Source organism: Bos javanicus, chromosome 29, assembly GCF_032452875.1.
Source record: "Bos javanicus breed banteng chromosome 29, ARS-OSU_banteng_1.0, whole genome shotgun sequence".
NCBI lineage: Eukaryota > Metazoa > Chordata > Mammalia > Artiodactyla > Bovidae > Bos > Bos javanicus.
Window position 1 is genome coordinate 6,707,527 of NC_083896.1, and position 13,363 is coordinate 6,720,889.

General features: G+C 39.1%; 1 long non-coding RNA gene across 2 annotated transcripts in view; it reads left to right on the forward strand.

Moving 5' to 3' along the window:
* Window positions 1-11,059, forward strand: part of LOC133241021 (uncharacterized) — a 120,159-nt gene extending 109,100 nt beyond the window's left edge. For both annotated transcript variants that reach the window (XR_009734480.1, XR_009734481.1), the window contains 2 exons: window positions 5,487-5,577; window positions 10,688-11,059. This is a non-coding gene — a long non-coding RNA (uncharacterized LOC133241021). The remainder of the gene's footprint in view (window positions 1-5,486; window positions 5,578-10,687) is intronic.
* The last annotated feature ends 2,304 nt before the right edge of the window (window positions 11,060-13,363 follow it).

Sequence of the window (13,363 nt, forward strand, 5' to 3'; positions counted from 1 at the left end):
TGGACTCACAAAAGAGTCAGACATGACTTAGCAACTAAACAACAGGAGAGTTTATTAGAAAAGTGCTCTCAAATTGTCACTTCAATATGCTACACTCTCCCTTCTTTCCAGGGCATGTCAGTTCTATAGTAGTCCCAGCTCTTATAAAAGCTGTTGCTGAGGCCAACGCTTTCCCCAGTGGATTCACCTCTTGGACTACCTTAATGCTGTATTTGAACTGATCTCGTTGCGGGAACACCTACGCCCGCAGCGGCGTTCACTCTGCAACCCTCTGCTACCCTCTTCTGGTGAGAGTCTATCACTGCAACTAGCCCTTAAATCCGGGCCAATCTGTCATCTCTAGGTATGGTTCAGATCAGATCAGATAAGATCAGATCAGTTGCTCAGTCGTGTCCGACTCTTTGCGACCCCATGAATCGCAGCACGCCAGGCCTCCCTGTCCATCACCAATTCCCGGAGTTCACTCAGACTTACGTCCATCGAGTCAGTGATGCCATCCAGCCATCTCATCCTTTGTCGTCCCCTTCTCCTCTTGCCCCCAATCCCTCCCAGCATCAGAGTCTTTTCCAATGAGTTAACTCTTCGCATGAGGTGGCCAAAGTATTGGAGTTTCAGCTTCAGCATCATTCCTTCCAAAGAAATCCCAGAGCTGATCTCCTTCAGAATGGACTGGTTGGATCTCCTTGCAGTCCAAGGGACTCTCAAGAGTCTTCTCCAACACCACAGTTCAAAACCATCAATTCTTCGGCGCTCAGCCTTTTTCACAGTCCAACTCTCACATCCATACATGACCACTGGAAAAACCATAGCCTTGACTAGACAAACCTTTGTTGGCAAAGTATTGTCTCTGCTTTTGAATATGGTATCTAGGTTGGTCATAACTTTCCTTCCAAGGAGTAAGCGTCTTTTAATTTCATGGCTGCAGTCACCATCTGCAGTGTTTATGGTTGGTAAGGGCCAAATTGCGGAAAATGACATAGGGCAGGACTTCATAGCCAGATCCAGCTCCAGGATTTAGGAAAACAAGCACAACCCAAGAATTTGACATCTGAAGGCGATGGTGAGAGACTTCAGGTGGTGGGCTCAAAGTCATATCAGGCAATGACCCATTCCGTCACTGGCATGCTCCCCTCAAAAGGGTAGACAATACATGAGTAACAAAAAGATTATTTTCCATTAGATCATGTTAGGAAGCATCTTCCATGATACCTTTCCTGGTCATCTGATTTAAAATGATAATCTTCCCACTTCTATTTCTTTTCATGTTTCATTTTTCTCTATAACATTTAGTTATCTAACAGATTATATTTAATAGCTTAATTTTTATTAATTGTCTGTATATGCTGCTAGAACAGCAGGAGATCATGGCCTTTTTGTGTGTGTGTCACTGTTCTGTCTGTAACACTTAGATTGGGGCCCAACACCTATTATTTGCTCCATAAACACTTTCCAAATAAAGAAAAAACACTAGGAATCAGAATCTGAACACTAGATTATAGGTTGGGATGAGAATCTTCCATTACAAATGCAATTAAATCCTTCATTCCTGCTGCTTAGAAGTGAGAACCAGGTAAGGACTGTAGATATGAACTGAATTATCAAAATTAGGCCCAAGATTAGTCTCACTTTCAGTTAGTGTGATTGGTGGGTTTGGCTATCATTCTCAAAGTTTATAAGAATTACCCAGGAGGCTTGTTTAAATGCAGATTCCTGAATCCCAACCCTAGAAGTTATAATTCAGAGGGAATGGATTGTGGTTCAAACATCCGGATTTTAAACAAGCACCCCCAAGATATAATAATGGAGGAAGTCCATTCATGACATTTAAACGGAAAGGAAAAAAAAAACATAAAAGCGAGTCCTTCATGATTCAAGATTAAAATCATTCTTAGAGATTGAGGCAGAAAAAGCAATGGTACCCCACTCCAGTACCATTGCCTGGAAAATCTCATGGATGGAGGAGCCTGGTGGGCTGCAGTCCATGGGGTCGCTAAGAGTCGGACACGACTGAGCGAGTTCACTTTCACTTTTCCCTTTCAGGCATTGGAGAAGGAAATGGCAACCCACTCCAGTGTTCTTGCCTGGAGAATCCCAGGGACAGGGAAGCCTGGTGGACTGCTGTCTATGGGGTCACACACAGTTGGACAAGACTGAAGCGACTTAGCAGCAGCAGTGGCAGTAGAGATTGAGGAAGATCATTCAAGTGGGAATTTTGCTTATGGAATAAAATGGTGGTGGAGACTGGGGACCAGTGAAGCCTGAATGTATCAGAGCATCACTGCAAGCTTGATTTTAGCACTTGCTAAAATGTACTTTCTGCGATGTTATTCTCAAGAGTTGCATTTTAGTATTCAACGGTGATTTTGATGCTAGGAGTCTGAAAGTCATACTTTGAAAAATACTGGCATGAAAGGAAGAGAAGGGAAATTTGAAAAAAAAAAATACGTGCTGATTTCAAGTACTATTCCAAAAGAGCTTTACACAGAGGAAAATATTACGACCATTATTTTACAGGTGAGAAAAATTAGAACTACACATGATATAAGACCCTGCGGTCACATTGATAGGAAAGAGGTGAGCTTTGACTTGAGTAAAAGAATTCTTAAATTCACCAGCGATGGTCCTTTTGCTGCTGTTAGATTTATCTAGTATTCGCAGTGATCATCTTGTAGCACTTATACAGTTTGGCAACTCTCTATAGTTGTGTGGGCTTCCCAGGCGGTGCTAGTGGTAAAGCACGCACCTGCCAATGCAGGAGATGTAAGAGATGCAGGTTTGATCCCTGGGTCAGGAAGATCCCCTGGAGAAGGGCATGGCAACCCACTCCAGTATCCTCAGCTGGAGAATCCCATGGACAAAGGAGCTTGGCAGGCTATACACAGTCCATAGGGTCACACAGAGCAGGACATGGTTGGAGTGACTTAGCATGCAAGCACGCATGTAGTTGTGTAAACCCTGCTACAATCAAGATATAGAATCTTACCACCACCCCAGAAGATCCTCTGGGACCATTTTGCAATTATTTCCCTTCTCTCATCACTGGAAGCCACCTTTCTATTTTCTGTTTCTGAGTTTGACTAATTTCAGTTCAGTTCAGTCACTCAATCTTGTCCAACTCTTTGCAACCCCATGAATTGCAGCACGCCAGGCCTCCCTGTCCATCACCAACTCCCGGAGTTCACTCAAACTCACGTCCATCGAGTCAGTGATGCCATCCAGCCATCTCATCCTTTGTCGTCCCCTTCTCCTCCTGCCCCCAATCCTTCCCAGCATCAGAGTCTTTTCCAATGAGTCAACTCTTCGCATGAGGTGGCCAAAATATTGGAGTTTCAGCTTCAGCATCAGTCCTTCCAATGAACATCCAGGACTGATCTCCATCAGAAAGGACTTGGGTCTCCTTGCAGTCCAAGGGACTCTCAAGAGTCTTCTCCAACACCACAGTTCAAAAGCATCAATTCTTTGGCACTCAGCTTTCTTCACAGTCCAACTCTCACATCCATACATGACCACAGGAAAAACCATAGCCTTGACTAGACGGACCTTTGTTGGCAAAGTAATGACTCTGCTTCTGAATATGCTATCTAGGTTGGTTGTAACTTTTCTTCCAAGGAGTAAGCGTCTTTTAATTTCATGGCTGCAATCACCATCTGCAGTGATTTTGGACCCCCCCCCCAAAAAATAAAGTCTGACACTGTTTCCACTGTTTCCCCATCTATTTCCCATGAAGTGATGGGACCAGATGCCATGATCTTCGTTTTCTGAATGTTGTGCTTTAAGCCAACTTTTTCACTCTCCTCTTTCACTTTCATCAAGAGGCTTTTGAGTTCCTCTTCACTTTCTGCCATAAAAGTGGTGTCATCTGCATATCTGAGGTTATTGATATTTCTCCCAGCAATCTTGATTCCAGCTTGTGTTTCTTCCAGTCCAGCGTTTCTCATGATGTACTCTGCATATAAGTTAAATAAGCAGGGTGACAATATACAGCCTTGATGTACTCCTTTTCCTATTTGGAACCAGTCTATTGTTCCATGTCCAGTTCTAACTGTTGCTTCCTGACCTGCATACAGGTTTCTCAAGAGGCAGGTCAGGTGGTCTGGTATTCCCATCTCTTTCAGAATTTTCCACAGTTTATTGTGATCCACATAGTCAAAGGCTTTGGCATAGTCAATAAAGCAGAAATAGATGTTTTTCTGGAACTCTCTTGCTTTTTCCATGATCCAGTGGATGTTGGCAATTTGGTCTCTGGTTCCTCTGCCTTTTCTAAAACCAGCTTAAACATCTGGAAGTTCACAGTCCACGTATTGCTGAAGCCTGGCTTGGAGAATTTTGAGCATTACTTTACTAGCGTGTGAGATAAGTGCAATTGTGCGGTAGTTTGAGCATTCTTTGGCATTTCTTTTCTTTGGGGTTGGAATGAAAACTGACTTTTTCCAGTCCTGCGGCCACTGCTGAGTTTTCCAAATTTGCTGGCATGTTGAGTGCAGCACTTTCACAGCATCATCTTTCAGGATTTGGAATAGCTCAACTGGAATTCCATCACCTCCACTAGCTTTGTTCGTAGTGATGCTTTCTAAGGCCCACTTGACTTCACATTCCAGGATGTCTGGCTCTAGGTGAATGATTGATCACACCATAGTGATTATCTTGGTCATGAAGATCTTTTTTTTTTTTGTAGAGTTCTTCTGTGTATTCTTGCCACCTCTTCTTAATATCTTCTGCTTCTGTTAGGTCCATACCATTTCTGTTCTTTATCGAGCCCATCTTTGCATGAAATGTTCCCTTGGTATCTCTAATTTTCTTGAAGAGTTCTCTAGTCTTTCCCATTCTGTTGTTTTCCTCTATTTCTTTGCATTGATCGCTGACTAATTTAAGTATCTCATATAATTTAATCATGAAATTTTTGTTTTTTAGCCATGGGATTATGTAACTCACCATAATGTCCTTAAGGTTCATCTGTGTTGTGTATATGACAGGATTTCCTTTTTGAAAGCTGAATAGTATTCCATTGTGTATGTGTGTGTTCATATATATGTGTGTATGTGTATCTATATATATTTATTACATCATATTTTCTTTATCCATTCATCCATTGATAGACACTTAGGCTGTTTCCATGTGTTGGCTATTTTAAATAATGCTGCAACAAACATGGATATGCAAATATCTCTTTGAGAATTTTATTTTTATTCTTCTGGATAAATGCCCAGAAGTGGGATTGCTGAATTATATGGTTATTTTTAATTTTTAAAGAACTCTATATAGTGGTTTCTAGACCATCTGCACCACTTTACACTCTCATCAATAGTGCACAAGGATTCTGAATTCTCCACATCTTTACCACATCTTTATGCTGTTTTTTTTGTTTTTTTTTGTTTTGTAGTGGCTAACCAAACTGGCATTAGGTGATATTTCATTATGGTTTTGATTTGCATTTTTCTGATGATTAGTGATGTTGAGCATTAAAAAATATTTTTAATGTCTTTCAGCCTACTGGGGGTCCAGCACTCAGTTGCAATCACAGACTGAATCCCGACTCTCGTGCTGTCTCTGTGACTGCCTTCACCCCAGCTCCTCTTGGTACCTTTAATAAATTTAATGGCAATTTTTATATCTTCTTTAAAGAAATAGCTACTTCAGTCCTTCTTACGTTCTCCTGGTAACTTGAAGGGATGTTCTCATCCAGCTGATCACTCAAAAAATTCTTACACAAAATTTCTTCTTTGGAGACCGCAAGGTAGAAACGCCCTTATTGTCTTGCTGGCTTCATAAATATCAGCATTCGTGCTGTGTGCAGATTGATTCAGAGCTTTTAGACACCTACAGTTTTATGCCAAAAATAAGATGAAATCACTGTTTCCTAGGCAACAATTTCATGGAAAATACATAGTTTTCCTCCAAAAGTGTCTTAAATGGTAAAATTTACTATTTACTATCCTAACGTGTTCACTTTTTAAAGGAACAATTGACAACCAAATGCTTTAGCAAGCATGGATTATTAAATTAGGCAGCTAAACTCTGATCGAGTTCTAACTCATGCACAAGAGCCGGATGACCTTTTCTGTGTAAGCACTACATGGCAGATACCAATGGGGCAGGGTGTAAGGACAGAAGGAAGAATGGAAGAAAGCAGAGAGAAGGACAAGGAGTTGGGGAGGGAGGAAGAATTTACTAATGCATATCTATGGGATTGTTTTGAAGATTAAAGCAAAAGGCTCTTCATGGGACTAGACGCTTACTATACCCTCAGTAAATGGTGACATTGTTATTTTTTATCTTGTTAAACTAAAAACAATTGTTTCCAAGCCAAAAACTTAGGCAAGCACTCAAGTATTAAAAGTATCCAGAAACATGTCCTGCATTGTATCTGAGATGGTATGGTATGTTTGGGTCTAGGCATTGATAGACTGGCACAGACAAATCTGTCCTTTTTGACTTAAATTGACATTAAGATATAAAGATTTGGAGTCTGGATGAATTTCATCCTAATTATTCCAACTATTTAGACCTCCTATCTAGAAGGCTTTATAAGAAATATTTTATATGCATTAACTCTTTACACTCTGACACTCCTAGAGAAGAAACATATCATTGTTAATACTTTAAAGGCATGAAAGAGATGCTCAGAGATTTTAAGTGATCAGATCAAGCTTGCAAGATCTGTTTAAGTCTAGTTTCTAGAATTCAATGTCAGGTCAGCTCCTTGATGTCCAGCTGCACACTAACCTACAGGTCCTTTCTTTTGTCCTTTTTCTAGGGAAGTTGATAAGGCATTTTCATAAATTAGAACTAGCTAAATAATATTTAACAAAATGGTCCTAGACAAATCATGTACGGCTTATCTAGTAGAGTGAGTCAGTACACACTACCTAATGCTCCAGGCTACGAGTAGGACACAAATCAAAATTATAAATTGTTTCGGTAGTACTTTCCCACCAGAGAACCTTCTTTAGAACTAGGTTAATTACACAATAATAAGTATATTTCACAGTAATTCATAGTGTTATTATATCAAACCTGAAACCTCCCTGGGTTCATACAGATGCCTTAGAAACACAACTGCTACAGAATAGGTTAATGGCAAATTCTGGGATAGAAACACATACTGTCCCTTTTTATTCCCTCATCTGAAGTCACTTCAAAAATAAACCTCAGAAAAGAGTGCATTGAAATAAGACACAAATGAACTCATTCAATGAACCGGCACCCAACCTTCAGCTAGTTTTATAAACTGCAAAACTATTATTTCATTTAATTTGTATTCAGTTCAGTTCAGTCGCTCAGTCGTGTCCGACTCTTTGCGACCTCATAGACTGCAGCATGCCAGGCTTCCCTGTTTATCACCAACTTCTGGAGCTTGTTGAAACTCATGTCCATCGAGTTGGTGATGCCATCCAACCACCTCATTCTCTGTTATAGATTTTCTTATTTTGACACACTTATACTCACACATTTTAGAGGGAATAGCTTACAACAAATTTCAGGGAAGTCTTCTTGGTGTATTTTTCAAACAAACAAAACATACATGTTCTCGTCAGTTAAAAACATATTTTCCTCTCTCTTTTCCAGAGTTGAGTGCAATCCTCCTGTAGGCTGATGACATTGCATTTATTTTCATTTAAGGGCTGGCTTGGATGGAGACGTTCAACTGGTTCACTGTTTCCCGCTCTCTCCCTTGGCTAACAGATGAGAATGTTTTTGTTTCCTTTGTCAGTTTGGATCCAGACTATTAGCTCGATATTGATAATATGATGCTCTGAGAGGTATCAGCTGATTAGGCTCTGAAACAGAATATGCTTTTGTTGAAAATGGATCAAACTTTTATATATCCTTTTAACAGTGTTTTAACCACATTACTGTGGGTGAGGTATAATGCGGTTAGCCACCGATCAAGAGAGGGAAACCAGAACGTGGTTTATAATTCCGTCACTCACAGTCCCCTGGGGGGAACACAGTAGGACAGCCAGTGTCGCCCAGGGGAAGGCAGGAGAGCAGGGAGCTGTGCTTGGTGTCTTTGCTGTGGTTTCCATGGGTAAGCAAGTTTAGGATTAGCTACTTTGAATAATTTCAGCTAACTTTCAGACATAGGCGCTGCCCCTGGTTGTCTGATATCTCGTCTTGGGACAATTAGGGCAGGTACACAGTGACCTGGGGCTTTCCCGGTGGTTCAGCGGTAAAGAGTCCATCTGCAGTGCAGGGGACTGGGGTTCAGTCCCTGGGTCAGGAAGATCCTCTGGAGAAGGAAATGCAACCCACTCCAGGATTCTTGCCTGAGAAATCCCACAGACAGAGGAGCCTGGCGGGCTGCAGTCCATGGGGTCGCAAAGAACCAAAGACGACTTAGCGACAACAATAACATCAAACAGTGGCCCAGAGCGTGAGAACCTGATGGGAGCTGGTTCGGAGTGTGAACTTAATGGTCCATTGAAAGGAAACTGACTGGCCTTTGATCGGGGCCTCAAGATGGGATCAAGACAGAATTAACAACAACAAAAAAAATCATAGACAAAGGAAAGAATGTAAGCGGTATACCTTGTTTCTATGTTTTGTTATTGCCTCTCAGATCCTTTGGGCTTCCCTAGTGGCTCAGTGGTAAAGAACTTGCCTGACAATGCAGGAAATGCAGGTTCAGTCCTTGGGTGGGGAAGATCCCCAGGAGAAGGAAATGGTAACACACTCCGGTATTTTTGCCTGGGAAATCCCATGGACAGAGGAGCCTGGCAGGCTACAGTCCATAGGGTCGCAAAGAGTCTGACATGACTTAGTGACCGAGCATGCATGCACACTCAGATCCTTCTCTTTTCTTATGGGTTAGATAGAGATTCTCTGCCAGATGTTCAACCATTCATTTCATTTTCCCCCTGGGTATAAAGGAGGAAACTCCAAATTCCCTTATAATTAAGTCGGTCCATTTGACTTAATTCTGGTGAAAAAAATGAAGATAGAATTGAGAACACATTCAGATCTGATCACAAAACCCTCACCTTCCCCCTTTCAACCCCATAGACATTTGGGGACTGTATATTGAAAGTAAGTGGCACAATTAGAAAGTAACTTGGGTCCTAAATTAATGTGTAGCAGAAAAGACACCATTTCCAGCAGAAAAGAAATCAATCCCCAAATGTCTTGCTGTCACAGCTAACATAAGCAACCAACAAGTCTTTTGAAGTTTAAGGACTTACCTGTTAACTTGCCTATGGATGCTTGGTCATTTTCAGAGCAATGACATTGTTAGATAGGAAATCTTATAGTTCAAATCTCATAGGGTATAAAGTATGATGCTAGTAAGATATGACACTAACACTGTAACATTTCTACATAGTACAATGAACCAAAATTTTTCTCAGTGTTTAGAGAAAAATTTTCTCAGTGCATTTTCTCCCTTGTTACTATTCTCAATGATAATTCCTTGGTTTTGCAAAAGTCACTGTGAGACAGGAATTCTTGAGATATAGGAAAGGTTTTCCTGTGCCTTAGATTAGGAGCATCTAGAAGGCAGAAGGGTTTTGTTGTTGTTGTTGTTCTCTTTTTCTTTTCCTTTTTAATTTTCAACTCTATACCAACGTTTGCTGTTGTTGTTCAGTCACTCAGTTGTGTCTGATTCTTTGTGACCCTACAGACTCCAGACCACCGGGCTTCCCTGTCCTTCACCATCTCCTAGAGTTTGCTCAAACTCATCTCTGTTGAGTCGGTGATGCCATCCAGCCATCTCGTCTTCTGTCATCCCCTTTTCCTCCCGCCTTCAATCTTTCCTAGCATCAGGGTCTTTTCCAATGAGTCAGTTCTTCGCATCAGGTGGCCAAAGTATTGGAGCTTCAGCATCAGTCCTTCCAATGAATATTCAGGGTTGATTTCCTTTAGGATTAACTGATTTGATCTTCTTGCAGCCCAAGGGACTCTCAAGAGCCTTCTCCAGCACCACAGTTCAAAGGCATCAATTCTTCAGTGCTTAGCCTTTATGGTACAATTCTCACATCTGTAGATGACTACTGGAAACTATAGCTTTGACTATACAGACCTATGTTGGCAAAGTAATGTCTCTGCCAACAACTTTCTCTCTCTAACTCACAAACTGACTGGTCAGCATGGAGTCATGTATATAGTAGTTTTGTATCATATATTTGCGTGTTTAATTTTATGGACACTTACTTAGTTATTGTGGTTTGAGCTGTTTAAAGGTCTGTTTTCTGTTTTAGCTAGCCTGACAAGCATACTTGTGGAAAACACTACAAAGAATCACCTATTATTAGATTTTAAAGCATGAGGCTAATAAGCCCTTATTACACATCCCTTGTCATCTGTGGTGCCTACCGCTGCTCCTCAGGGTTACCTTTTAGATTATTTAAAAAAAAAAAAAAAAAAAAAACACCTTGCTTCCAGGAACTACGCCTATAGTTGTAGTTGATTGATCCTGGTAAAGCTAGATGAAGCCTGCAAACTTTCATAATCATTTATGGTTCTGAGAAGCAAAGGAACCCTTGAAGATTATATAACATGCCCATTCCCCAGACTTTAAGGCAGTTTAGGTATGTTTGTGTTGTATGTGATATATATCATGGAAATATAATAAAATCTTTTTTTTCTGTTTTTATTTAAATTCTCTAGAGCTCCTTCTCCATTCTTTTTAAAAATCACATGCATTGTTGAAGGAGCAAAGCTGACTAATTCCATTTCTCATTTTTCCTACTAGGGAAACTGAGCCAGCCAAGCAACATTTTTCCTTCTGCTTCAAAGAATTTTTTATTTCTTCCCTTGTACACACCCCCTTATCACTCTGTCCTTTCCAAGTCACATTTTGCTGCTCCTTCAGAAGGTAAAAGTATTTTTTGAAAAATATCATATCACTCTGTTGTATTCACTGGCTGTCTATACCATTTCTCTAAGATTGACTTGTATCTCTATACCATTTGAATGCTTCTGCCTTTCTCATAGAACCGAGATGGTAGTGTTGTTCAGAATTTGTGTAATGAATGCTTATTGAGTGACTTCAAATCTACTACACAGGAATGTCTTCTGCATCCCTGACTGTGAAAACTGCACAATAAAAGCTGTATCTATGTAACTTGTCTTGCCACTGCCTTGGGCTGGGAGCTTATGGACTGTGGATACTTGATTTATTTAATTTCTGTACTAGATCTAGAATAATGATGATATACTAATAATATATACAACTAATAATGCAACTATATAATAATATATATCACAATGTATTAACCAGAGTCACACTATTTGTCCTCATGGAGTTTACTCTAGCAGGAGAAACACACATAAATAGATTACAAAACAAAAGCTTATTTAGTTTCTTTGTAAAAAGGGATTTAAAAGTAATGAATAGAGTGTACAGAGTATATAATAGGGGTGCCTGACTTGGTTGGAAGAGTTATGAATGGTTTCCCTGTTGAAGTGATTCTTTAAGCTGAGACCTGAAGGATGAATAGAAATGAGTCAGTAATTATTTTACTTGGCTTCAGTATTAATCACCAAATTGTTAAATGTGATTTAAATTATTTGCTTCCCTTTACATTTTTTTTTTTTTGGATAAACCTATGTAGGGCATCAGATAGTTTTTAACTTAAAAAAAGTTTTTAATTTAAAAAGTCAGGGATGAAAACTAGAATGCTATGCAGGAACATAATGTAAGGATTCTACATATCTTATTCTTTCCAAAGAGCTTTCAACCAAAGACCACGTGTGATTACATGTTGAGTCCTTTTTCTAGTGAATATAAAGGAGAACATAGCAATGTCCATGTTAGCACTACCCTTTTTTGGCTGTGCTGTGCTTGTCTTCAAGTTAAGTAGATGAATTCAGTTTTTTTTTTTAAATTTTAAACAAACAGTTAAGGTTTGTTTTAATTGCACATCGTTCAAATATGACCATATGCATTGCAATTGTTATATCACATTTACAAAAATGAACCAGTGTTTACAACAGGCATCCTACCTGCATAGGGACTGTTTTGAGATTCAAATAAGAAAATAAACATGAAAGAGATATGAAGAGGGATGAAATACAAGGTGTAGGACACATGCTATATTTGTGACATTCTTTCCACCCTTCTGGTTACTTCAAAATACAACTATGAGAACTTAGGAATGGTTCATGAAATTGTTTTAATGAAAGAACAAAGTTAAGATGAATAGAAGAAAACAAAAAAAGGAAGAAGAAAAACCTCCACATAATTATTTTTAAAATTAGCAGTAGATAACTTTGAGGATTACATCAAAATTATGAATTGTGGGACTAAAATGCTCATCTAATACTTAACGCCAATTAACTTTAAAGTGGTTAAAATAATGCATTTTATGTTATATATATTTATCACAATAGAAAAGTGATTCTACAGTTGATAATATAATAAAGTGTTTGCTCAAATACAATATAGTATTGATGCAAAAATTTTAAATAAACAATTAATAAATAGAACCTAATAGAATAATTAAAGCATGATAAACTATCATCAAATGAAACCTAGTCCAGAATGAAAGAATATTTTATTATTAGGCAATCTATTCATAATTTTATCAAGATTATTTGACAAATCTCCAAACATGTTACAAAAAAGGATCAGAGTTAAGCATCTGTTTCTGACAAAGTAGCAATAGATAGAGATGTGTCATGTGTATGAGAAAAGTATTCTTACTAAAACCAGGTGGCTCAGATGGTTAAGCATCTGCCCGAAATGTGGGAGACCCAGGCTTGATCCCTGGGTTGGGAAGATCCCCTGGAGAAGGAAATGGCAACCCACTCCAGTATTCTTGCCTGAAAAATTCCATGGACGGAGGGGCCTGGTAGGCTACAGTCCATGGGGTCACAAAGAGTCAGACAGGACTGAGCGACTTCACTTTACTGCCACTATTATGTAGTATCATTTGTGAGTATTGAACAATGCAACTGGACAAAGAATAGAAAACAATTATACACATTAGGAAGTATATAAAATTCTTATTCTTTGTACTTCATATAATTGTTTGCTATAAAAACTAATCACTTTTTCAGAAATTTTTAAAGTCAAATAAAGGTACTCACAAGGGTTCTATCCCTGGGTTGGGAATATCCCGTGGAAGAGGAAATGGTAACCCACTGCAGTATTCTTGCCTGAAAAAATCCCTTAGACGGAGGAGCCTGGCGGGCGCGACTGAGCACATTAAACTCTAATGCTGTCTAAAAAGGTACTTACAAAGGATAAGAGAATGTATCAAGCTGAAAGTTAATTTACCAAAACCAGTTAGTATAAAACAAAGTACATAAAGAAAATATAATGAAATATCCCCATTTCACATAAAAATAAAAAGAAAATAAATTTTATATTTTATTTACTTATTGAAATATAGTTGATTTACAATATTGTCCTAGTTTCAGGTAT